Source organism: Corvus kubaryi, unplaced genomic scaffold (genome assembly GCF_017639235.1).
Source record: "Corvus kubaryi isolate FWS band 111438036 unplaced genomic scaffold, C.kubaryi_AGA036_p1.0 37334, whole genome shotgun sequence".
Taxonomy (NCBI): domain Eukaryota; kingdom Metazoa; phylum Chordata; class Aves; order Passeriformes; family Corvidae; genus Corvus; species Corvus kubaryi.
The window spans coordinates 21,701,252-21,726,346 of record NW_024581108.1 but is presented as its reverse complement, the minus strand read 5'-3'; the positions used below and the strand labels follow the sequence as shown (position 1 = coordinate 21,726,346).

Here is a 25,095-nt window from a genome sequence, read left to right as displayed (position 1 = left end):
TCAGTCCTGAGTAGTGCTGATCGCAGCTCTTTGGAGAGGAGCGTCTCATAAATGAAGAAGTCGGGCTGCTCCTGGCCAGGGCTGATGGTCAGGGGGGGCTCTTTAACCTCGTGGCCTTCCATGGGGCACTGCTGTGGATGGAAGGGTGTTCCCGAGGGTGGCTGAGCACGGGTGAGCACAGCCACAGGGACACAGGGAAGCCCCAAGGAGCCCAAATGGCCATAAGGCTGATCAGCACTGGCCCTGCAGCAAGGAGGAGGGGAGCACATGGTGGCTCATAACACATCATAAACACTGCTGGGAGGGAGGGGGCAGGGGACAGCGCAAAGGAGGGGAAGCTTGAAGAAAAAGCTGATTAAAATTTAAAATGTTTTAATTGATCACACCACTAATCTCTTCAATATGCCACTAAGTGTGACGGGCTCTGGCACGCCTCGTAAGTCACACACAGGAACTCAAACATCTCAGATTTGGGACTGAAGCCTGGGTCCTCCACAGGGGAAGGAACATCCGTGTGCACAGCACTAGAATACGTGTATAGAACAGGGACACAAAATGGTTTTGCAAACCTGACTCATTCTTTCTGGAAGCTAATGGGATTTCATTGGGCTGAACTGAGGCTGTGCATCTTTCATGGCCTGTGTTGCCTCAGGGAGTAGTTTTATGGCCAAAATAATACATGCCATATGGGAAAACCCCACAGAAATTAATAGGAGTGCAACCAGTAGAACTGGAGATAAATGAAATAATCTATGGAAATGGCTGTGTAATCTTTAAAATTTGATAGAGAATGATCCCCTCTTGCAAAGACTTTTTAAGACTTTCTATAGAATTGCAGTGATGTAATTCCATTTTAAATCCTATTCAAAAAGCTCCAAAGCCTAAGAATGGTTATTGTTTTCTTATTAAATTCTGTAAGACTTTTCCATAAGGAAAGAGCTGGTATTCTCATAGCATCTCCACTATGCCAGTATGAAGGAATATAAAACCATCACGTTTAATTATATCAGGCACACAAATGTCTTCCAAACCATTACATGTATCTGTGGACATGAAAACATTCATCCATACAAATTGGCTGCCATTGGAATCAATAGAGTTGAACCCAATCCGATGGGAGCAGCTACTGAAACAGCTCCGGTGACTGACACGGCTTTTAAAGGCCACAGGAGGGAATGGGCTGGAAAGCTCTTATGAAATGCTCTTGGAGGTGGAAAAATACCAGTGCATTGAGATGGAAACTGTTCTGAGGAACATGATGGGTTTGCTCCCACTTCTTTTTTGCAAAGGGGAATTTTGGGTCGTGCACAGAAAGGGAGTATGTGCTCACCCCAGTCCAGAACATCCTGTGGCCCGGGGTGGGGAGGCCAGCTGGGATGTGAAAGGCACAGCCTTTAGCACTGGGAATGGAGCCTAGAGAGCTGGCAGCCCAAGCATTCCCCTCACCAGGGGGACTGTAAGGTATTTGTTCTCCTCCTTTCTGTCTCCCACTCATTCATTTCAAATGAGACCTACTGGTTCACAGTGAGATGGAGAGGGAAAAATAGCCCTGCGATCACAAAGTGCTGTTGTGAGATGGAAAAACGGGGCTTCACCCAGCTCTGCTCCAAAAAAAATGAAGGGAAGAGGTGAGAGTGTCTGCCTGAAGCCTACCCACAGGTCAGGAGGGGGCTGGTGGAGCATGCCTGGGATTCCTCCACCACGATGCCAAATGGGCCCTGGTGATCACAGCCAGCAGGAAGTTGCTCAATGTTGTGAAGCACAGAAGGAGAAAAAAGTTATATTAAAGTAATAAACGAAAGCAAAAGTGCTCTCTGTCAGGGGTCTGGGAGCAGGGGAAATCTCAGTGTGCGGTAGACCGGTGCAAAATGCATCTTGGCATCATTTTCTGCATTGGAGGAAAAAAGGACATAAATAGATGCAAAAAAATCTTATGGCTGGCTGGTGGAGTGTGCATGTACTTGTCATTAGGGAGCTCCAGTCCCTGATTTAGTGAAGCACTTCAGTGGATGTTTAATTTTCAGCATGTTAGTGATGAACTGGGTCATAGAGCACTAATGAAAATGACGGGTGTTGATTTAAAAATTACAAAAAAATAAACAAGAAAGAAAGATATGTATTTCTTTTTAATATTTCTTGGGAACATTATTGTTTGAAAATGCAAAGCCCTTAAACATGTTTTACACAAACTTTCAAATTTAGATTTCCTACTGAACTCAGCTTCTCTTCCCAAAGGAACCCAGAAAAAAATCCAGCAAATTAGGGAATTTTCTTGGAAAATATGTGGGTTTCCCATTTTTTAAAATGCAAATATATGGATGTGGATCTCCTGACAGGGGTCAGGGTCATACCAACACAGGGTAGAAACAACCATCCCAAACAGATGAAAAAACTCACCACAAGCCTTTCATATCTACCCCTGACACATGGTGAATTTGCCTCAATTTGGCTTTTATTATTCACTTGAAACAATGGTCCCTGAGGTGGACCAAATTTCAAATAAGTGCTGGCTCTGCTTCAAGGGAGCACAAGCCACTTTATAGCTTCAGGTGCAAAGATTCCATGATTTTCTTTTTCACATAAATTCGACAAAGTTAGAATGTGACAATTTTAGTCACACTGCAGGAATCTTCCCGAATCCCTGCCTGCTCCAAGGCCACCTGTCAGGGAATCTCACCCTGAGCCTTTAGGCTGCTGTGATTTACATTCTATTATTTTACTGGACATCAGGAATGAACACAGCTAAAAAATGAAGAATAGATCATCAAGGCAAAAGTTTTCCTTTAGCAATTGTGTTCAGCTGTCTTTTCAACAAAGGCAGTAGAGGGTGAGGCAGCAATTTTGCTTTATCAGCATAAATCTTAATTAAAAAATGTATAATAAATGCTTCTTGTTTGGGAAGAGAGAGGGCAGAAGAAAGCCAGAAGCTGTTTTTCTTTATCCGATAGCCATCAGGAGTGAAAAATCCCCACTTACACTCTGGATTTCATCACTTGTGTGTAAAACCAACCTGCCACCACCGACTCTGGCACATTTGGTGTTGCCAGAGAAAGAAGGAAATAAATATTCATCTGGAGAGGGCTCAGTCTCTCTGGTGACCCTCTCACGGGACACGAGGTACTATAATACGTAAGGCAAGCAGATCTGCAGGCAGTGCGAAACCTTGGAAATCAGGCTGCCCTGATTTTTGGGAGGATGCTGAATGATTTTTTTCTCCCAAACTTGAAAGACTGGGCCATGTTCACGGCTGAAAAGGCCTCATCAGTGGTCTACTAGTCCATCAGCCACGAGGCAGGGTGTGGGAGCAGCCAAAGGTATTTGTCAGCCTGGGGAGTCTGGTGTAAGTGCAAATGGATTTTGGCTTCCCCCTGCCAGGAATTGCCTCCCAGCTGCCTGGGATCCATCCTGCTGGCAGAGCCTGCCACAGGTGGCACCATCTGTGCCACCAAGTCCAACCCAAACAGCTCATTCCCAGCTGCAGGGAAGGGCTGGGAACGTGATAGTGACTACCAGGTGGGGCGGAGGGTGGCTCGCACACTGGCTCCCTTGTGGAGGAGGAACGGTCAATAATCAGCACCTGTAGGCAACTCCCAGCCCTGGCAATAAACACAAATATGTCTCCTGGCATGGCCTTCTAGGAAAACATCAGCTGAAAAAGGCCCCTGTGCCAGCGAGGGGACGTGGGCTGCAGATCCAGCAATCTGCTGGAATGAGAATCTTTCCCCCTCTGCTGTTTTCATATCTCTGATAGCATGTATGGACTTGGAGAAACTCTCAGCTTCAGATTTTTGTTTATGACTGAAGGAAAGGTGTGACTCCAATCGGATTTGTGTTATTATTTTGTGCACTGTAAGTTTAATTTGTGCTGTTACTCCAACAAGGGGCTGACTGGAGGTCCACAAGTGTCATGCACAGCTTTCTACCTCCCTCTCACCCCTCCTGCCTCCAAAGCACCCCATTGCTGCAGTGCAGAAGTTCTGGCATGAGGAGCAGCAGATGAGCAATGGGCAAAAAAAAAGATGGTACCAGTCTGACACATAGAAAGAAACCCCTCACAATCAGTGTGGAATCTTCCCTGATGCCCAGAAACAGTTTGTGGGATTTAGGAAATACCTTGGCCATGAGAAATGTCATCACAGCTGGCAGTCCAGGCATGAAGGACAGGTGGTCCCTTTGGTGGTGGCAGTGTGGGGAAAACACATCCAGGGGGAAATTCAACAGAGCGTGGCCATCAGCAGGCTCCAAGAGGACATTTCAGGCAAAGGGAAGAGAGGCCCACTACCTTCTGCCACCATCACTCCAAAAACTGAAGTTCTGGACGTGGGGAGATCCCAGTCTCCGCTCCCCCTGCCCAGGGGCTCTGTCAGAGGGGCTGGTGCTGCCACCAGCACAGCTGCAGGCACACCAGGCCCCAAGACAATAAACAAAAGGCCTTCGCTCTCAGAGCCGGGACTGGGCACGGGGTTATGTGATTTTTGGAAGCCTTGCAAAAAGTTGTGTGTGACAGATGGAATTAAAAATCCCTTCACGTTGCACGGCTCTTGCTAAGCTCTTTGCTAGGTGGATACCTGCTGTGCAGGAGATCTAATCAGCACCGAGTATCTCCAAAGGAAACAGCACTGAACACTTCCATTGTTTAAATTTTTTTGCCCTGGGCTCACAAAATCCTGGTGCTCACTCTCTGGAGTGTGAAAAGGGAATATAAAGCAGGCTGGACTCAGCTGTGGCTTAGCAGGCAGCATGGGCTGCTCATCATCGATGGGCTTGCATATAAACCACTTGGCAGGGCTTCCAGGACAAGTCAATTCCTGGAAGGAAAAGCAGCTAATAGGTATGAAATACACTTTGCTTGTACCAATAAGCACTAAGGCCAAGTGTCTGCCTGTCAGATAAGCCAGAAGGTGCTGACTGTTGAAAAGCCTTTTGCTCCTGAGCAGTCACACCTGAACCCTTGCTCTGCTCAAATTCATCTCCTTGATCAGAACATGCTCTGGGGCTCAGCAGCTGAGATGTCCCATGGCACAGTGTCCATTAGCCACAGTTTAGCTGAAATTCCTGCTTGCTTCCCTGCTGTGCCAGTTTGGACCCCAGTTCTGCCTGCAACTGGCCCGGGTAAGTGACTGACTCCTGCTATGTGTTTTCCCAAATAAAAAGAGCATTTGTATTCTTTCACCGGGTGTGACTTTTGGTTTAGATTCAGGGGGAAAAGCAAACTTTTCCTAACAAGGGCAAAGAGCGTGTCACCTCCATAACATGCTACATAAACAGAATTTTCCTTCTGGCAAGCAAGACCCACCTGAAATACAGAGGAGCAGCGCTGAGAAAACACACTTAAGAGGTGATGCAGCTACTGGGGGCTGCCCAGTAGGCAATGCCTGCACTCCAGTGGCTCCCTCACCTGCTCTAACAACCAGAAAAGTCCATGTGGACAGGCACAGGTTGACACAAGCTGTGACCATGCATCTGCTCTAATTCCTGGACCTTCAGATGATGTTCCCCAGCACTGCTTCTTTGATATAACATAGGCAAACAAGAAAGTAGTAACAGAGTAATTCTTCCCACTGTGACTTTTCTTCTCTCATTGTCCTTATCACCCAGGATGGAGTTAGTCTGATTTATGTTTTTATGTTCAACAGCTTTATCAAGCTTTGAGCTGGTGATTAAAATACCCTGCAGAATAAATATGTTGCAAAAGAAACTATAGGAAAACTCCTGTTGTCCTGCAGCAGGGAAAACAACAGGAGTGGCTGTTTCAGCATGTTGAGTTTAATTTAAGGTACTTGGTTTTGGAATCAGATAAATTTGGCTGAGTATGGAACTGGCCTGAGGATCTGAGATGGCAGATTTCATAACTAAAGAGTGGTGATCGTAGTGGTTTAAAAAACCCTCTCTATCATTTACTGTTGTGATTAATGTCGTGCCATTGCTACAGTCCAGATAATAACCACATCAAAAGGAATCCTTTATTCATGTACAGATAGACATGACCCATGAAGATTCTGAGGAAATATCTCCAGGTCACGGTCAGTTTTCTCCCACACTTCCAGCACAAGCATCCTCCCCCTGCCAAGGAAGGATTGCTTTCCCAGGAAAGGGGTGACTGCCCTGTGACTGTCATGGTCCTGCAGCTGCTTTATGCCACAGTCCATGGTTTTTCCAAAATGATGCAAAGGCACAAAAAAAGGCAACCGGCCCTGCTGTTTGCAGAGAACTCAATGCTAATTCGTGATTCCACCTGGGCTAAAGACTTAAATTTCATTATGTGCTTTATAAACTTCAGAGTTCTAGAAATAACATATAATATTACTGGCTCAGAATGAATTTCCATCTAAAGGCAAAGTTCTGAAAGGGATATATTAAATCCAAGGAAATTCTGCTTCAAAAGCTCCACACACTTCTGAACATAATATCCCAGAGTCATGCTCCGAAGTTAAAATTTGATAAAAACTGGAAATTACTTGGCATCTCAGCATATTTGGAGATACAGAGTAATAAAATGGATAAGACCTGTGCCAAGAATAAGATGAATTTTCCCCATTTGTTTAAATATTTAAACTTTACAGAATGTGAAAGGTCTGCTCAATATTTTTAAATGTGGCAGGTTGTTAGTGGCATTAGTTTAAATGTCTCTTTCTCTCCATATTTTTTCTGAGTTCAGCATAGGTGACTGAGATCTCATCTCCTGCTAAAAGTAAAGTTTCAGTGTACAGCCAGAAACATCCATCTAGGAGACAATTTTAACTTTTCATGAATCTGCCAGCCATCAGGAGTCTTCTCCATGATGAAGTTCAGAAGAGATGTGTTATTTTTAAGACATTATTGTACATCTGTATCCGCAACTCGACATGCAATTGCTTCTTTCACCAGTACAACCAAGAGACTCCTTTATGCTATTTCAGTCCTCAGAATATCATTTCTCTGTGATTTATATTTTGGCTTCTTTTCTTTTTCTTTCTTTTTTTTTTTTTTTTGTGCTGCTGTGTTGGTTTTTTCATGTCCAATTCTCTCTAGGGTGATAAATACCCAAGATGCCAGGCACAGGTTATTGAAAACAGAACAAAATAAATACAAGCAGGGAGAAAAATATGTTTGCTTGGGGTTGTTTTTGAGGGGGGTTTTGCAACTGGAAGAATGAACACAATGCTGATTTTTTTATGAAGCCTGCAAACAGCATTATCTGAAATAAAAAGTTCTGCCTGAAACAAAATGGAGTTTCTTTGGAAATGCCTGCTGAAAATGAAATGCTAAGGATATGTCATTAGACATGTTGGACAAGATCTTTTCCTAAGGCCACTTCAGCTAATAAAGGCAATCTTGGATTTTAATTGCCACCCTGGGGAAAAGAAAAATACTATTTGGCTCATCAGCATGCAACAAGAGTAATTAGTGAGTTAGAAATAGGTGTGGCAGGGGAACAAAAAACTGGGCTGACAGAAGGATTTATACATCAGGAATATTGAATAGCAGGAAATCTGGAGATTTACCAGTGATGCTGAAACGGAGTATGCAAAAAATAGTTGTGTTCCTACTCTGTCAGTTAACCCAGAGGTGTTTTATGGGTACTCACAGCAGGGCAACCCTCTAATCCAATCTTCAGAAGCAGGCGGGATTGGCTTGAAGGGAACAACATGATTCCCTGGTCAGAGGAGCAGTCTGGGGATGTGACCAGTCTTGGCAGAGCCCAGCAGTCTCTCCCTCCTTGGATCTTGGACATAGTTACTTAGTTCCTTGGTAGCTCAATTTGGTTTCATCTGTAAAGAAAGTGAATTGTATTTAGGTGTCATCTCTGTAGCACCTCATTGGTTTATAAAACACCTCTGAAGGATAAATGTGAAGAATGGCTGCTAATAAAGAGTCTAAAAACCTAGAAGACAAAAAGAAGACAGTGCTCAGAGCCTTATTTAAGCTGCCAGCAGACTCAGATGACATCGCCCATCCTTCAGATTTCAGTCTTTGATTTCTGACAACACTACTCACAACCAACTCATCCAATGCAGTTTTCTCTCCTTAAGAAAATCCCTAAAACCAGTTGCAAAAAAATAGCAAGTTGCTGTGAGCCAGTAACTCCTATTTTAACTCTTTCTCCTCTTCTTTGCTATTTGCAGTGGCATTCAAGAGCCATTGACATAAAAATCCACCTCAAATTTACTCCAGAAATGGAAACAGATGCCTTTTATTAGGAGTTTGTACTGCTCTGCAGAGATGAGAAAATATTTACAGATAGCTCAGCTGATCTTTTAAAGTGGCATGATTTGATTGCCATTGAATAATTATTACGAAAACATTTCCAAGGTTTTTGTTACCTACCTTCCTTTCTCTTTAGGAGATGTCTTTCTGGAAAAGATTTTTCCCAAAACAAAAAAAAAAGAAAAAAGGGGGGGGCGTAATGTAATACATGGCTATAACATAGATTGTTAATTTTTAGTGTAGCTGAATCACAGCATGCTTTGATTGAGAGGAGCCAACACAAACATGCAAAATATGTGCCTCTTTGAACAGGATACACCACATCCTGCATTTGGTAGCCAAAGGTTCCAGTTTGCATCACAAATGTAGTCCAAGATCTCTCTCTCCTTGAGGTATGTACCTCGAAAAGTGCCAAATCTGCAAGACACGCCGCCCTCTTTTTGATTTCTTTCTTTCTTTCTTCCCCATTAAAAAAAAAAAAAAAAAAAAAAAAGAAAAATAGAAGAGTTTAATCATTTGCTTGTTTGGGTTTTAGTAGAGACTCAGCAGGTGATTGAACGAAAGGAGCTGTCAGGAGGGACTTTGATTAATCAGAGACTTGATCATTTGATTAATCGTCCCAGAAAGAGCTGACTGCAGCAGAAGTGGCCCCAGCCAACGTGTAAACACATCGAAAGAACATTTTCAAAATGCGTAAAGACAAATTGCAGTTCAAAGCTACTCTTACTGGCCTGTTGATTTGACTGCTAGAAACAAAAGCCCTTCTGCCTGGCTGATAGAAACCAGACCTTCCATGGGAGGAAACAATCGACTTCAGGTCCTTTCAAATTCTGAGTAAAAAGAGCTTGACATTTTCTTTTTTAATTGATTTTTTTTGTCCTCTCATTCTTGTTTACAGTAATAAATTACAGCCCTTAGTCTTTTTATAAGGAAAGTTAAGTTTCCTCTCATTTTCAAGCAATTTATAACATATGTTTATGGCCTTCGGTTTCGCAGAACGTCCCAGCAAAGCATAAATTATCACAGTGAGGCAGCAAACAAAACATCGTGCTATGCATCACCCAACCACCACCACATTTTACCTGCCACTTAATGGCACCCAGTAGAAAACCTTGAGTTGGAAAAACACTCCAAAAGCCTGCCTGCTTGCCTAGCAATCTCATCATGTAGGGGGGAGAAAAAATGAGATTTGCGAATTCAGCTGGTTCCCAAGTGATCTGAGGTCATAAAAACCCTTTCTTGTCATGGAAACGCACGAAGACCTGGCTGTTGTGAGCTGCATGGTGCTCATAAGCCCTCAATAATGTTTCTCCTCAAGTTCAGGCAGCCCATGGACATGCTGAAGGCCAATCCTGTTCAGAACGGTGCTCAAGGAAAGCCAGTAAAAACTAGAATTAGTATTTTGGGGAGGACAGGAAACAATTTCCTTCCTGGAGCAAAAATAAAACTTTCTTACAGATTGTGCAAATCAGAGAATATGGGCAGAAAATTGAATGTTTCCAATGTTGAAGCCAGCAGAAATGGGTTTGGTCTCCTGGCCACACTACCTGGGGACATCCCTAGTTTTTGGGTGCTGTGCCCTCACTGGGTTGCCCTTGCAGAGGCTCTGGTGGGAAGCCTGGCAGCTGCCAGCCCAATTCCTTCATAATCCAATTACTGCAAAGGGCTTAACTACTCCTTCAATCATGGCCATCAGCCCAGGGTGAGCCACCTGGTTTTCCTGTCGTCAGCAACACAAGAAATAATCTGAAATTTGGTTCAAGTCAAACCAAAATGGAAATTCTGCTTTTGCCCAGCAATGAACCTGTCAGCTGAAAGCATTTCACTGCCTCAAAAATGTGCAGATTTACATTGAATGAGACGTTTTTCAGCCCAAAAGGAAACCTATAAAGAAAAGACAGTTATTTAGCACCTGTTTTAAAATAAATGTGAATTGCGAGACTAAACAAATCAATGAAAGTTAAAATAATTCCTATGCAAAGTTCTGAATAAATACTTTGACACTTCCCAAGTGTTTCATTTTTCAAAATTATGAAATATTGCATCTTGCCTTTTACATTCTTTCCAATGGCCACCATCCATCGTTTTGAGGTCCAAGCCTTGATTTTGAAGTAGAATTTGTCTTTCTCAAGCTGTAATTTTCAATACATTTACTATTCCAGCTGCAAGTGTCACAGCTACTTGATCTCATTTCAGCATAGCAAGTGCGGTGTGAGCTAGGTGAATTGTCTTGACAGTGCAACAGCACACAGGAGAAGTTTTGGTGAAAGCATTAAGGAAAATCTGTGCAACCAATTTGAAAAGAGTCCGCACGCTGGTAGTACAGCTGCTTATTAATGTTTGGTGAAATATGAACAGACAAAAAACCCTATTCCCAAATGTTTTGTTAAAAAACGGGGGATACACTAAAACAAAGTGGATGCTTTCATAACAATTGATTTGGAATATATATTTTTGCTTTAGTTTGCTTTACTTTGCTACATCTTATCTTCACCATGTTTTATTTATCGTTAATTAACCCAGCTTTTTCAAAGACCTTGAACCTCAACCCTGAATTCTAGCAAAGCACCACAGAGAGCTAAATACCATCCTCTCCTCCCTTCAGCTACAGAGCCAAGAGATGAAGGTCTGCATTACCTCTTACAACTTCCTTAGTGGCAACACGAACCCAAAGGATGTTCCTCCCTTTTTGTACGTATCAGTCATAAGTCCTTTGTCTTCATTCTCATTCCCTATCCAGCAGTGTTTTAATTAATGAAATCAAAAGACAATCTAGTAAAATAAACCAGATTTAACGAGGGAAGAAAGTCAAAACAAACAGGCACTGTTTACTTCCTCTGCACTGATTTGCCAAGAAATGAGCTCCACATCTCAGATTATCGATTCCTGTCAGCAATATTAACCTCTCACAGCAGCATGAAAAGGAGCGTCTGGATCAGAGGGATGAGAGGAGACAGGCATGCAGTGAAAAGAAAGCAAAGAGATTTTTCTCCATGCCTTGGTGGAGGACTTGACCCCCATAGGAACAGGCAGCAACACATAGGTAATGTTTGTGTCCTACCCATCAATCCTGCAGCTGGAAATGTGACATCCAAGGTCTCACATTTGGCTGTGGTTCCGGCTCCCTGTGGAGCATGGATGGGCACAGCCATGTGTTTGTTGTGTCCTCCAGAAAGTGCTGCTCCCACCCACATCTGGAGTTCCTGGCTGCTCACACGGAAAGATGTGGTACCATATGAGCAGAAGTACCCTATTTCAGCTGTCATCTCCTGCTGACCACCTCCTTACTGCAAAAGGGCTTGGATTTGGTGGCCATAACAGGCAAAACACGCCAGCTTTTCATGGGATTGAGTTTGTAAGGAAGAGAGGCGTCAGACTATCCTCAGAGCAGGTGAAATCATGCAGAAACATCTGTCTAATCTGAGAGTCACCATTAGTTACAGCACTGCACATAAACACCTCCAGCCTTTTGGAATATTTTATGTGAAAGGTTTTGTTACTGAAAAAGCAGGTTTCCCAAAACTGAAAGATGCAGTCCAAAAGCATCATTTCCAATCATTAGATCTTTTCTTTCACAGAGAAGGATTTTAAACCAAAAACAAACTAGGGTTTACATAAGCTTTGGGTTTTGGAAAATTGAAGCATTACAAGCTTTTTCCTCATTTCCTTAATTGCTGGCTGTTCCTCTTTCATCCCTGCCCCACCTTTCTTTCACCACTGAATGCACTGACAGGCTGTTTGTCTGTAGGGTTCTCTTTTTCCTTTTCTTTTGACTTCTTCACAGTATCTCTCTGACTTCTGCAATACGCAGAGCAACCATGAGAACCCCTCCAGGACACACCTTCAGCTATGGTACCACCCTGGGAAACAGAAGCAACACGAAGATCTGCAATTTTTCTTCATAAAACCCTATTTTTCTCCTTTTCAACTGTCTCTGCAACTATTACACGCAGATCTTGCCACACTGCTGGTTTTCAGCAGTGCCCTTTGTTATCCCCCCTGTTTGCCTACAAACAAAGAGGGAACTGGATGGTTTCTGCAGGCTGGAGTGGGATGCTGGCTCCCCACTCGCTGCTTCAGATCTGAAGCCGCTAACAATGAACAATGGTGACACACTGGCTCCCCATGGCTTCTGTGCTCCATGTGGTGTGAGAATGGGGCCAAGGGCATGGACATGGCACTGAAACAGGGTATTTTGGTTTCCTGCCTTTTTTGTCCGGCGCAGAGCAGGAGCCAGAGCATCCACAGGGGTATTCCCTTACTGCACTTGGTGGCATCTGGCCCTCAGGGGCTGTTTTGTCGCTGAGAATAGAAGGAGAATTAAGCAGAGGCCAAGGAAGAGAGCGATGTGCAGATGTCCCATTAACTCCATCCCACATGGCCAGCTCCCTTCTGCTGACAAACAGCAACTCAGAGCCACTCCTGCAGCATCTCAGCCTCTGCAACTCGTGCTCCAGGAGCCACAACTAACCAGAGAATGGTCCTGGCCCTTGGGCATGGACTCAGTGACCTCAGTGTTGCTTGTGGGAGTAAATATCCTGTCAGCCAAAGCGCCGGCAGCTCCTCAGTGTCCAAATGAGCAGCGAGGCGCTGCGGCGGCAGACTTAGAGGTGGCCTTGTCACTCGGGGCTAAAGCCTATTGTCAGTCTGAGCCTTTGCAGCCCTGTGGATAAACACAGGACTGCCTGGAGCCAAGCATTAAATCTACGCTCACATGCAGAATAAATAAAGAATTAAATGTGGTGCATAAATAAATACAAACGTTAAGCGGTGCGGAACCTGACACAGCCCCTCTGTGTCCTCCCTCTGGAGGGGCCTCACTGCAGGAGCCCAGCCTGTCCCAGCTCCATGACAGGCCACTGCCATCAGAGCCCAAATGCCAACCTGTTCTTTAATCCCCTTTTTCTCAGATCTGGTCCCTAAACTCTCACTTTACACGGCTGACAGGGGTCAGCACAAACAGTGCGGAGCCAGGTGTGATGTGCTTGAGCAGAAGCGAAGCCAACTAGGACAGTCCTCTCATTTAATTAGTCCGATGTGTTGCTAAAATCATAAGGAAAAATGCTGAATCCCTCACTCTGACACCCTGATTTTTATTCCAGACTATAAGACACATAGCGATTTCCCTGGGTTTCTTACCCATACTCATAGAGACATTTATTTCTTCACTCTTCTTTTCCCATTTTCTTTTCCATTTTTCTTTTCACTCCCTTGACTCCAGCCAGGATGTCAGCTACAAATTATATATATCTTTTTTAAAAATGTATATAACGCGTGTGTGTGTATATATATATAATGTATGTAACATGTGTGTGCATATATGCATATATAAGATCAATATATATATCTTTTCAGTGAAGCCTTTCAAGCAGTACTGTCCTACCAATCCCAAAAACTAAAGCAAGCAAGGAGCTGGTCTTTCTAGTCTTAAACTGGTACAGAATGGGATTTCCAAGGGAGCTGGATACGAAGTTGTTCTCTAGTCCTGAGCAAATATGTCCCTTACACTCTGCTCATGGCACAGTTGTTCCCCAAAGGCAATAGGGCTGAGGGTAACCCTCCAACAAACTCTGCAAACACCCTGTGGCCAGGAGAGCCCGTGGTGCCTTTGGATGCATAGTGGAGGGTCTCTGGAGTGATGGGAAAGCCATGCTGCCTCTGCTAGTTCCAGCCCAGTCCTCCAAACCCCCCACACTGCTCCAGCATCCCCAAATCCTCACCACACAGGTGCCACTGGGGAACCTCTTCAGTTTGCATGAAGATGTTTGTGGACTTCGGCTGAGGAATTCTGGTTTTCAACCATTCAGAGGATGATTTTTGCAGCAATTAGCTATCAGATCTGTCTCCATTCCCCTAATTACTGATGAATTTCACAGTGAGCAACACGAAAGCCATTAGTGCTCAGAGAGTCACAGCAGATTCAGAACACATTTCCTAGTGAAAGAATTATTAACTAAGATCTCTTCGGGGTGACATCCAAGCTCCACTAACCGCTTCCCAAGCACTCAGGAAGGGATTAGGTCTGTTTGGAGGCAATCAGATTTCAGGGGTGCAGCCTCTCACAGCTGGGGCGGGGTGGATTTTGGCCCTTCTACCAATATCTTATGCACTGACTTTAATGAAACTTGGAAACAATGGAATGAGATGAACTTCCTATTAATTGCAAAGCAGCACACACAGACCCCAAATGCTCTCAGTTCCCATGTCTTCACAGGAATAAGGAGCCTCCCCAAGGGTACCCCATGGATGTTGTGTGATTCCCAGAGTACCAGGCTATGATGTGCACTGCACACAACAGATGGAAGGGACTGGAAAGGCCAAACTTCCTCACTGTAGCAGAGTCCATTTAGTGATTTCATAACTCCAGCTGGACCTCTTTTGGCAGAGGAGAGGATTTTTATGAGGGAAAATGCTATAAATCTGCTGTCACTGAAAGCCATCAGACACCATGTGGCATGTTCATGATATCACCAGTGTGCACCAGTTTTAAAACAGAGGTTTTAGCTATAAAGCTGCCAACCAGGAAAATCACATATGAGAGGAACGCTGAACTTTTAACAGAGAAACATCCCTGTGAAAACCTTTCCTCTTCCTGCTTCTTCTCAACCCCAAAGCTTTGGAGAGATAGAGAAGGGGAAAATGAAGGGTGTACACTTCAAAGTGCTGTGATAAACATCCCAGGATTAAAACAAAGCCAAACTTTGTGTCCCGTTTCTGAGCAGAAACAGCTGTCACTCAGCAAAAGCATTTGCTTAATGATGAGGGAGCCAAAAAATAAAGAAAAAATACCAGTCCTTTAAAGAAAAGGAGTGTATCTGTTTCATAATGCTCATCTTGCCCTGCCCTAAGTTAAAAATCAGGAGGAATCGGTGCCATGTGCCAGGTAGGAGTCAGAGATGGAAATCTAGCAGGGTAAATGTGAGCCACGCAGCCATAAATTGCTTGCCTTAACTGTTTGTGACAATTGGTAGCAGACAGAAGTTATATATCTCCAGCAAACGTTTCTGCAGGACACAGCCTTCTGTTCTGCTCCGGTTACCATGGCCTTTCTCACCACCTCCTTGCAGTTTTTCCCTGTGTTTTAAGGAAATGCTGGAGGCTGGGAGGAGAGGGGAGCAACCAGAGCCGGGCCAGGCCACTGAAACCCTCTGACATGGACTATAACAAACGAAGGCAAAACATAAGGAGCCCCAGGGGACTCAGAGCTCCACGAGGCAGAGATTTTGTGCATTGATACCTGCAGACAAAATCCCGATTGTAGACACCAGTTCAGTGCCAGAACACTTTTCCGCTAGGAGACTTCAAATTTATGCTTCTAGTAGGGTTGAGAAGTTCACAGAAAGGTCATATTCATCTGTTTCTTTGCACTGTAATGCAATACCTCTCCCAGTGATTTTAATTAGGACCCTCACAATTAATTTGTTTCCCCATCACGGGTGTATTTCACTTCTTGTCACAAGTTGAAGAAAGGCTGCTGCAGTTGCTGTCTTCCCTACCAAAGGTAAAATGAAAACTCATTACTTCTGCCCACAGTAAGGGGTAATTCACCCTATTGCTTCTACACCCTGGGCTTTTTCAGGCAGATTGAACATAACTGCTCATTTCAGTTAGCTGCACAATGCCCGAGAATCTTTGGTTTTGGAGGTTTTGCCTTGTTACCCCACTGATTGCTATTGGAGTCCAAACCAGCTGGCTACATGTGTGCAGAGCAAACTTTGCACATGCCAAGGGGGTGGGTAGGTGGGGGAGAGCAGGAGGGAGAGGGGAGAGCAATTTTGCAATATTTATATCATTTTTGTGGTGTCACAGCTGAAAGGGATGAGCAGGGATGGTCACATTTCCCACTGAAGAGGCTGCACAGCCCAGTTTTACTCAACACTTTTGAGTAAAATCTGGAATATTTACAATTTGGAAGATAAAGATACTGTGATTGGGAAAATCTCTCTTAACAATGAAACACACAGAGGGAGTATATTTCCTGCGTGTTTGTTGAATGCAGGATAAGAACATTCAGCTCCTAAAATGCATTCAGTTTTCCCTCTGCTACTACACAAACACTGTGTCTTCTACTTTGTTCATTTTTCTCAGTACATGTGTTTGTACAATGCAAATGGTTGAGGATATTGCAGAATTTGGCTTTAAAATAGCAGAAAATATTCAAAACAATTTTGTGATCCAGTCACAAACTTCAGTTTTTACAGTGGCCCTGATGCAAAGGCCATTTGCCAACAGATTACAAGGAGCTTTTAGACAAATCCCATGCACAGGACAAATAGAGGGGCTTTCTGCTCTTGCCACTTTGAATGGACAGGTCACCCCCTTGGGATTTAGAGACATGCCCATAAATTTGGCTGGACCCATCCAGAGGCCTCCAGCTGATATCGAGGATCTGCCACATAGGCGTGGTGGTGCCCAAGCCCTCTGTGAGTTCCCAAGGAGAGAAGGAACTTTGAATCATTTCAAATTGAGCTGATACAACACTGTCACATTACTGTTTTTCATCGCTCTGTCCTGGCCTGTAAAAGCCTTGCTCAGGTTTCTTTCCTTCTCCCAGATGAGCAATGTTGAGCTACACAGAATGCTTGGATAGCACCTTGGGACGGGGAACGAGAAATCACCAAAATTATGTGAAGCATGATGCTAATCTCTGAAACGTGGGGGTAAAACAAACAAGCCCTTCTCTTGCATAAGCACCAGGTTCACTCATCTGTTGAGGTCTCATAAAAGGCATGAGCTGGATGGATTTAAGGCACTGTCCTGGGTTGCAGTGTATTCTATTACCATCCTCACGAGCTGTTGAAATCAGGTGGGGCAGTGTTTCCTTGCCTCCTCCCCCCAGACTATCCTGCTGTTAATGGCCCAGCATTGTCCTGCCGCCTGACTCAGAGATAACTCCCTCCGGACTATCTTCTGTTAATGAGCCTAATCAATGCCTGGCCTAAAGACTCATCATCCCATTGTGAGATGCTCCACCCAGAAGGAGGAACCAAGCATTCCATCCTGGATATAATCTGAGATTCTGAACACCAGAGGCAACCTTTCCACTGGATTTCCAGAGGACAGGAGCTACACAGCCACCACTGGACCTTCTGAGGAAGAGCAGGCCCTTTCTACAGGATCACTGCTTGACAGAACCACATCCACCACTTCAGGAGGACTGCAGCCACCATCTTATTGGACTGCTACCACCACCCTGATTAACAGGGTGTCAGGTTGTATCCTGACTCTGTCAGTTTAACCCAGTATTTTCTGCCTTTAATTTTTTTTTCCCCTTTATTTCCCTATTAAATTCTTATTCTGACTTGGTGCCTTCCACTCGTTTGTTTTCAAACTAGTACAGGCATCTATGATAGGGATAAGCCCGTGTGAAACCATACAGAAACTCCTCAGAGTTTTCCACGAGGTCACTTCAGAGCTGTCTGCACTGGGTCAGGAGGATGTATGACTTTTAACACTGCCAGTGTGTACCTAATCATGCTAAACATGGAACATCCTTGACCCTTTACTGTGAAGAGGTGCTTCCACACTGGGCAATGAAGCAAAGAATGGCCATGTCTGAGTGCTGTCATCACAAGAAGGCCAGGCAGTTTTGTGTGGGACAATCCCTAAGGCTCTCAGGGGGAGAACAGACCACCTAAAAAAACTAAGTCATGGTGAATGAGGTTTTTAACACCATATAGGTCCATATTTCAGGAATCTGAGGAAGGGAAAGGCATTGAACCTTAAGCAACTTCCTAATCAACCTACACAGCTTGCTGAGTATCCCATCAACCTTCAGAACCATAGGATCACTGAAGTTTGAAAAGAGCTCTGGGATCACTGATTCCAACCACAATTTGACCACAGTTTTGAGTGGTGGAAGGGAACAGACTACAGTAACTGCCCCACACAGCTCCCACAGGATAACTGACCCTGGCCTTCCCAGTCTGAAAACGGAATCACTCAGCAGCAGAGGTGGTGAGTGCAGACATATCGTTGGCCTTCAGGATGAAAGCTGACTCCTATTCCTTTGGACCAGCTCTTGCCCATGGCTGCACCTGTGTGCTCTGCTGAGTGTGTCTTCCAAGCCTTTCTGCAGCTTTGGCTCTTTTCCTGTGTCCTGCTCCAGAGGCCCTTAAAAGGCATTGGCCCAGAGAGTTATCCAGTGCCAGAAATATCACAAATTAGCAGACAGAAATTGGTGTCAAAGCAAAGAAGAAGAGAAAGAACCAAGGGAAACAAAAGAGAGCATTGTGACCAAAGCCAAGGCAGCCCTACCTCAAAGCAGCGGATACAAAAAGAGAGCACGTGTTGATGTTTTTATTCCTACTGATAAACTTCAGAGGCCAAATACAAGCACCAACTGTTGCAGAGGCTGGTTTGCAGCACAGTCCTCCATGCACTTTCAGGATACATTCCGCTTTCCTTTACCTGAGGCAGCAAGGATTCAGGATTACCCAAACGAATTAAAAATGCAAATGATACTTACTCATTCTGGACCATCCCACAGAGGCAATCACCTCTCTGCAACTCGCAGTTCTGGTGGTTCCAGGAAGGTTTATTACCTTTGGTAGAAGACTGCAAACTGCGCAACTTGGAGGTGCTCTCGGGTGCTCCTGGACACCGGCTACCTCTGGAAGCAGTGGAGTTACAGGTGGGCAGTGCAGCTCCTGGGCTGGTAAGTTCTTTAGAAATAAGATCACTTTGTCAGTAAGACTTTTTTTTTTGTCTGTAGATCAATACATTTTTAAACAGTTCTTTCAGTAAGTATTCTTTAGAGAGGTCTGTGTCCAGTGCCTGCCTGTTGTGGCAATAAATATAATTCCTGTGGATGTATTTGCGCAGGTTTGGCATCTCCTGGTGGGGTGCCCATGATGGTTGTGCCACCTTCATGGCAGAAGGTCTCATTGCTGCAGGCCTGGCTGAGGACAAGGTGGGTGTGAGGGGCTGGTTTGGCCCACAGCAGGAGCCTCAAGGGATACATGACCACTACAGAAGGAAAATAGGGTGCTCTGACACAGAGTAAAAATGAGGAGATGGAAAGAATGTGATCATGTAAAGAAAGATCTGTTGGAGATCAACATTCCCAAAGGTTTGGAGGACCCAATGCCAACCATCAATCAAGATCATTTTCTTGTCCGGGAAAAACTCTGAATTTGTAACTTGTGGGCTCAGCTCATAAGCAAATGTTTGCACAAAAAGCACAATAACAATTGTTTAAAGGAAAGATGTAGCAATCTACATGGAACTTTGCAGTAGTAGATAAAATTTGTTCCTAACTATTTGCTGTTCACAACACTTCAGCTCCACTGTAACCACTTATGGCCATGAAAAATGGCGTGGTGTCACTACACTAAGCCCTGCACTCAGATCCTAAAGCACGATCGATCACTTGAGTTGAAGAAAAATCTCTTGTAAGGTTTGGCACTACAAAATTCATGCCACATCCTGTCTCGGAGAAGATGGTGACAAACGCACAGTGTAGTGCAATATACCATACAGTCTGACAAAGTATTTTAAGTTCTGCTGTTTTTCAAGTATCCAAGCCTGAAAGAGCCCCAGTTGAGTGGTTCTTCTAAACTGTTTCCTCCCAAAGTAGTATTCAAGCAACAACAGCAACGTGGCACTCTGACACGTTATTATTTACAACAAAATCGCTCTGTGTGGCCAAAAGGTGACGCTGAACAACAAACAGGGCACTTTGCTGTGTGTGGGGAAGTGTCCAGGCAGGGTTTTACTGGTGCAACGGGAATTAAATGGTCTGTTTCAGTGACTTCAAAAGAGCACAGTTTGAGTACAGGGAAAACATGCAAAATAGAAGGCAAATTAGTCTCAATCCAAATCTAAAATTTTTGGTGTTGGCCAAACTCTCTCTCAAGCTCATTACTGCTGATGGTGCACATTTCTTGTCTCAGAGTGTTCCAAATCATTTAGCATGGTTTCAGTAGGAGACAGCTTTACAATTTCGTAATATCACTGCTTATCTTGCATTGCCAAACTTCTCTTCTCCCTCAACCTCCACTAAAAGAACTTCCAAAGACTTATTTCCTTGAGCTCTCTTAATAGCTCTTTCCAACCAGTATGAAAATGCCAGGTTTGGGCAGCTGTTTTAAAGACCAGGTTGGGAAAAGGTTTGAGGTTCAGCATTTGACTGAAGCAAACACAGCAGCATCTCAGGTATTTATTGCTTGGATGGAGAGTTTGTTCCTTAGAAAATTCTCATCTGAATATATGCTGCTGAGAGAAACTTTGGATATAAGCCTGAAAAGGTAGTGATTTCTGTCCTGGAGTGAATACCAGCACAAAAGGTCATCCAGTGAACTGGACAATCTGCAAGTCCTTGAAAGACAGCATAAAGGGGGAAAAAAATGCTCCTTTTGCCTTGAAACAGATCAAATCATGTAGTAGCAACCTTACTAGAAGGGCAACTAAGTGCCAGTCATGCATATCCCTCTCATGGCCCAGCACTACCTGCACCCAGCACAACCTTTTTGGAAGAGGTGTGAGCTGATTTCTGGATTTGGCTTTCAAAACCCACTGGCACCACAGGATAGATCACCTTGTGCAGTTCTGCAGTGACTTCTGACTGGTCATGCCATCTTTCCTGGAATACACCGTGCTGGAGGAGGGCACCAGCTGGAGCAAGGACGTTCCCATTCTGCATGGGCTCAACATGGAATGGCCAAGCTTCTTAGGCAGCAGCTGAAAAATAATAACAAGTACTGAGGTACTGCTCTCAAATGTCTGCTCTAGCCTGTATCCTGCATTCAACTAAAGGAAGGCAAAGTTTAGCAGTAAAACAAGGACCAAACAATGTCGAAGCTCTCTAGTGAAATGGTCTTCTTTAAGTCGCATTACATGCATGAAAAACTAAATCAGCTCTGAATTCCTGCTCCAACTGCATACAAGGCAGGGGAGTAATTAAAACAGCAGAGAACAGTAGACCATGTCAAGAGTAATCAAAATTTACAAGCTCAATAGATAAAGATTGTTTGGTTTTTTCCTAGAAGCCAAGAGCAGAACTATCAGAGCATTAGAGGATACCAATAAAAATCTCTGCATTCTCACTTCTTTTACAGAAGACAGCAGCAGAATTATTCTGAACTACCAAATGCACAGAGCTCTGCCTGACCTTCTTGGCAGATGGCCCATTCGCCCTGAAAAAAAATCACACAAAGATCTCAGTGTCCAGAGCCCAGACTGCGATGGTGTGAAGCGGGGAAGAGCCGGGGCTGGGCCGGGGGCAGGAACCCGTGAGACCTGTGAGTCCTTGGGCCATGAGCAGCAAGAAAACTGCTCAGGGGTACCAATCAGAGCCCATGAGAATGAGGAGTCTCTGTCTCCACTCAGTATATTTGTTCTAAGGCTGAGTTGTACAAACTGTCCCTCTGCTGCCTCCTCGGAGGTGCTCAAGTCAGCCCAGATGAATCAAAGTTAGCAACAGGGCAAAGGGAACATTTGCTGCCTTTATTGCTGGTTTCTATTACACAAATTAAGTCTTATGAAAGACAGCATCATGCTGAGGATAGAAGATATCAAATGAAGCCAGCCTAAGGAACACAGTTTTCCTAAAACCAGATTTTTCACTTTTGAGTTTTAAAAGAACAAGCTTTGTTTTGTTGCTTTAATTACAAATTTCATTTTATTAAGGGTTGCTTTTCTTCCAGGGTTAAAAAAAAAGCCCAAAATATAAACCAGAAAGCAACTGCAGTGGAAGAATACAGACCTGATCTATCACATATATTTTTGTTTCCTGTTTGATTCCTGGTTGTACATATTTGAGAAGAACCTCTTCCATACTCCAAGGTGAATTCAAACTAGTGGGAAGGCACAAATAGGGTTAGACACAGAGCACCAATGACCATGGAAAATAGGTGGCGTTCCTCTCCTGATGCCTTAAGGTTGAGAAGAAGCTTTTTTGGACCTGATCCTTTTGCCAACACACCATCAGCTGTCTCCATACCAGGTTCACCACTGAAATCTGATACCTATTACACTGAAGATGTCACCCTAGAAGGTCCAAGCTTTCATTTTAGCCCTAAACTCTATGATTGACATCTATGAATGAATCATTTGGAAGGAGTCAGATGTGAGCTCACAACTCCAGTGCCTCACCAGAGAAGCTGTGGGTGCCCCATCCCTGGAAGTGTTCCAGGTTGGATGAGGCCCTGAGCAACCAGATCTAGTGGAAGGTGTCCCTGAATGAGACATCTTTGATGAGAATGAGATGATCTTTGATGTCCCTTTCAATCAATGCTTCCTTCAATTAAGCAATACTTCACAACTTGCCTTTAGTTTTAGGTCTTCCACCAACACTTGGTGGCCAAAAGCATCATTCCCATGTGCAGTGCCCTCCCATATTTCATCCTGAGCTGCAGGAAGTGGAGTCCCTCCTCCAAACTCTTTTCTCTGGGGTTCAGTTCCTGGGAGAGGTTGTTTGAGCCTCGCCACAGCACCCAATACTCCTCTGCCATTCCCAAGGCTCACCAGGCCATCCTCTCAGCAGCTCGGAATGGGCATCACCAGTACAGAAACATCCTGAGCTCCATGCTGAGCTCCTGGGGCCACGATTTTGGCTGGCTCCATTTAACCATCACTGCATCTGTGTTGCAGTAGCACCTAGTGGCCAGGGCTGTGAAAACACATAGAAAAGGAAGCATTCCTGCCAAAAAACCCCAAATACTGCTGAGCTCAACCTAGAAACAACAGGTGGTCATGTGTGACTGCTGCAGCCAGCACAAGGTAATTCAAGTTGACTCTAAAGGCCTAATTCTCATGTGAAAGTGAGAGTAAAAATAATTTACATCCTGTACTTGTTGGCTCAAGAGACCTCAATATAAATGAGAATCCAGTCCTAAATCCTCAATGGGATCCAGGCTTCGAGAAGGATTTCAGCTCAAGAAGGGGTCTGGGTTCTACTTTGCAGTGTGTGAACAGCTGAATGGGCAATTCATATTATTTTAAGAAATGTCCTGATGAGTTTGGTATGGTTTTGTTTTTTCCTTTAATAATTACACCCCACTTATTAGGCTGTAACCAGGGGACCCGTAAAGCCTGTTGAGCTAAGATCAGCACAAATCATCCCACCAGGAACACACAGTGGAAAACTGAGAATGCAGGAGGAAGAGGTGTTGCTGAAGCATATGAATCATGCAAGGAGAGCTACTTCTGGGAATCACACCTGTTGTATCCTTCCTAAAAAAAAAAAAAAAGAGAAGGTGGTTCTTTCTTACTGGCAGTACAGCTGTCTAATTCAGGAGAGCAGAGTTTAAAAGCGAAAGGAGCTCAAAGAGCAACAAGACAAGAAAATATCTGATGGCTAAAATTTCCTTTGCCTTTTCACTGTTTAATCAGAACTTAGGGAAATAAACATCGTGCTGAAATTCATGGAAGCAGGTCCCAAAGTTCCTTCTCTGAGCTCCATGTCCTGCTGAACAGGACTGGATTGAAATACCAGGAAGTTTTCCAAGACAGTGCATGGTTCACTTGGTGCCATCAGCTCAAGTCTGTGTTCTCGGGTCAGCTCAGGGCTGGAAAATACATTTGAGTCCAACACAGTGCAGTTGTCTACACTCCCATATTTTGCCTTCCTGTCTGGATGTTGTCCGGATTAACCAGCCTGCTCTTGGCTGGGGAATCCATGTCACTTTCTCTGTCCCCATGGAAGAAAGGAACAGGAGCCACTGGCAAATCTAAGCTCAGAAACAGCTACCAAGAGGAGAAAGCTGCAGACAGGGATGAGAAAAGCCATCCCTCCATGTCCTGCCTTGCATCAGCCTATAGCAGGAGGAACTATAGGATTTATGAGAAATGGGCCATCACTGAGATACCTGAAAAATATACTCCTGATATTATTGCAAGAATTTATTCTCTTTTGCTCTGGTTACCTACTTCTCGTAGAAAACAAATGGAGAGGGAGAAAACTCCACATTTCTAGTAGGAGCTCTTTGTTTTAATATTTTTTGGGTTTTTTTATTAGGGATGAAAGAAATGATCAGAGGAGAAATGAGCTCGCTTCTGTCATCTGCTGCCACCATCTGCAAACCCAGCAGCAACATCTTTGAAATAGCAGATTAAATACACCCACTTCTCTTGTTTCTGCCTTCCCTCCCAGTGTGGTGGGTGGTATGAGCCAGTAAGGGGGAAGCTGGCCTGGAAATAAGGACCCAAAAAGGGCCAGTACAGACTCAAGCTCCCCTCCCATTGCTGTCATCAGGCTGCCCCACCAAACAAATCCAATTTTCCTCCCTTTCTCCTTCTGTAGGTTGGCTAAATTAACTTTTCCTCTGTGCAAGGACGTTGTGTTACTTTAGAAAGATTGGTGTCCCAGGGCCTCTGGGGGATCAGAGCACAGGACCAGAGCAGGAGCAGAGCCCATCTTTCCCTGATGATCAGTGCTTTCTGACACTTGAGCTGCTCTGCTGCTGAGTGTAGAGCTTGAGAAAGACAAGAGAGATCACGTAACACTAGGAATAGCCAGCCTAGGCTGAATCCTCCAGTAAAGGTTTCAAAACAAATAGTAGTAATGCAGCATATTTTTTTGTGCCCCAATGGTTCCAACTAGGACTGGGACCAGATGTGCCAGTTTTCAACAAGAAAGGCTACTCGTGCTATTCTTGGCACAGCTTGAAGCAGAAAGTACCACAAATCCTATTTAATATAGTGCCTAAATGCCAGAGACCTATTTGTTCTCTTGGTTTTTCAAGCTCAGCTGGTTCCGATAACCATCTGACCTGCAGGGCCCAACTCAGTCACAACCCCGACTCACACCCCTCACAACTGCACCCATCACTAATGTTTTCCTTCTGGAAATGGGTTTCTTCCTATGCCTGAAGATTGCCTTGCAAATAAAGTTAACAGAACAAAGCGAGGCACGCCACAATTTAAATTGCATGGCGTTTTTAGTACTGACATACAGATTCTGTAGGG

The 25,095-nt window shown here is 44.3% G+C and overlaps 1 long non-coding RNA gene across 1 annotated transcript; it reads right to left on the bottom strand.

Moving 5' to 3' along the window:
* On the bottom strand, nt 1-20,874 carry LOC121665902. Its single transcript, XR_006016512.1, has 3 exons — nt 20,726-20,874; nt 18,732-18,851; nt 1-7,751 (listed from the first exon to the last, which is right to left on the bottom strand). It is a non-coding gene; the product is annotated as an uncharacterized LOC121665902 (long non-coding RNA).
* Between the last annotated feature and the right edge of the window lie 4,221 nt (nt 20,875-25,095).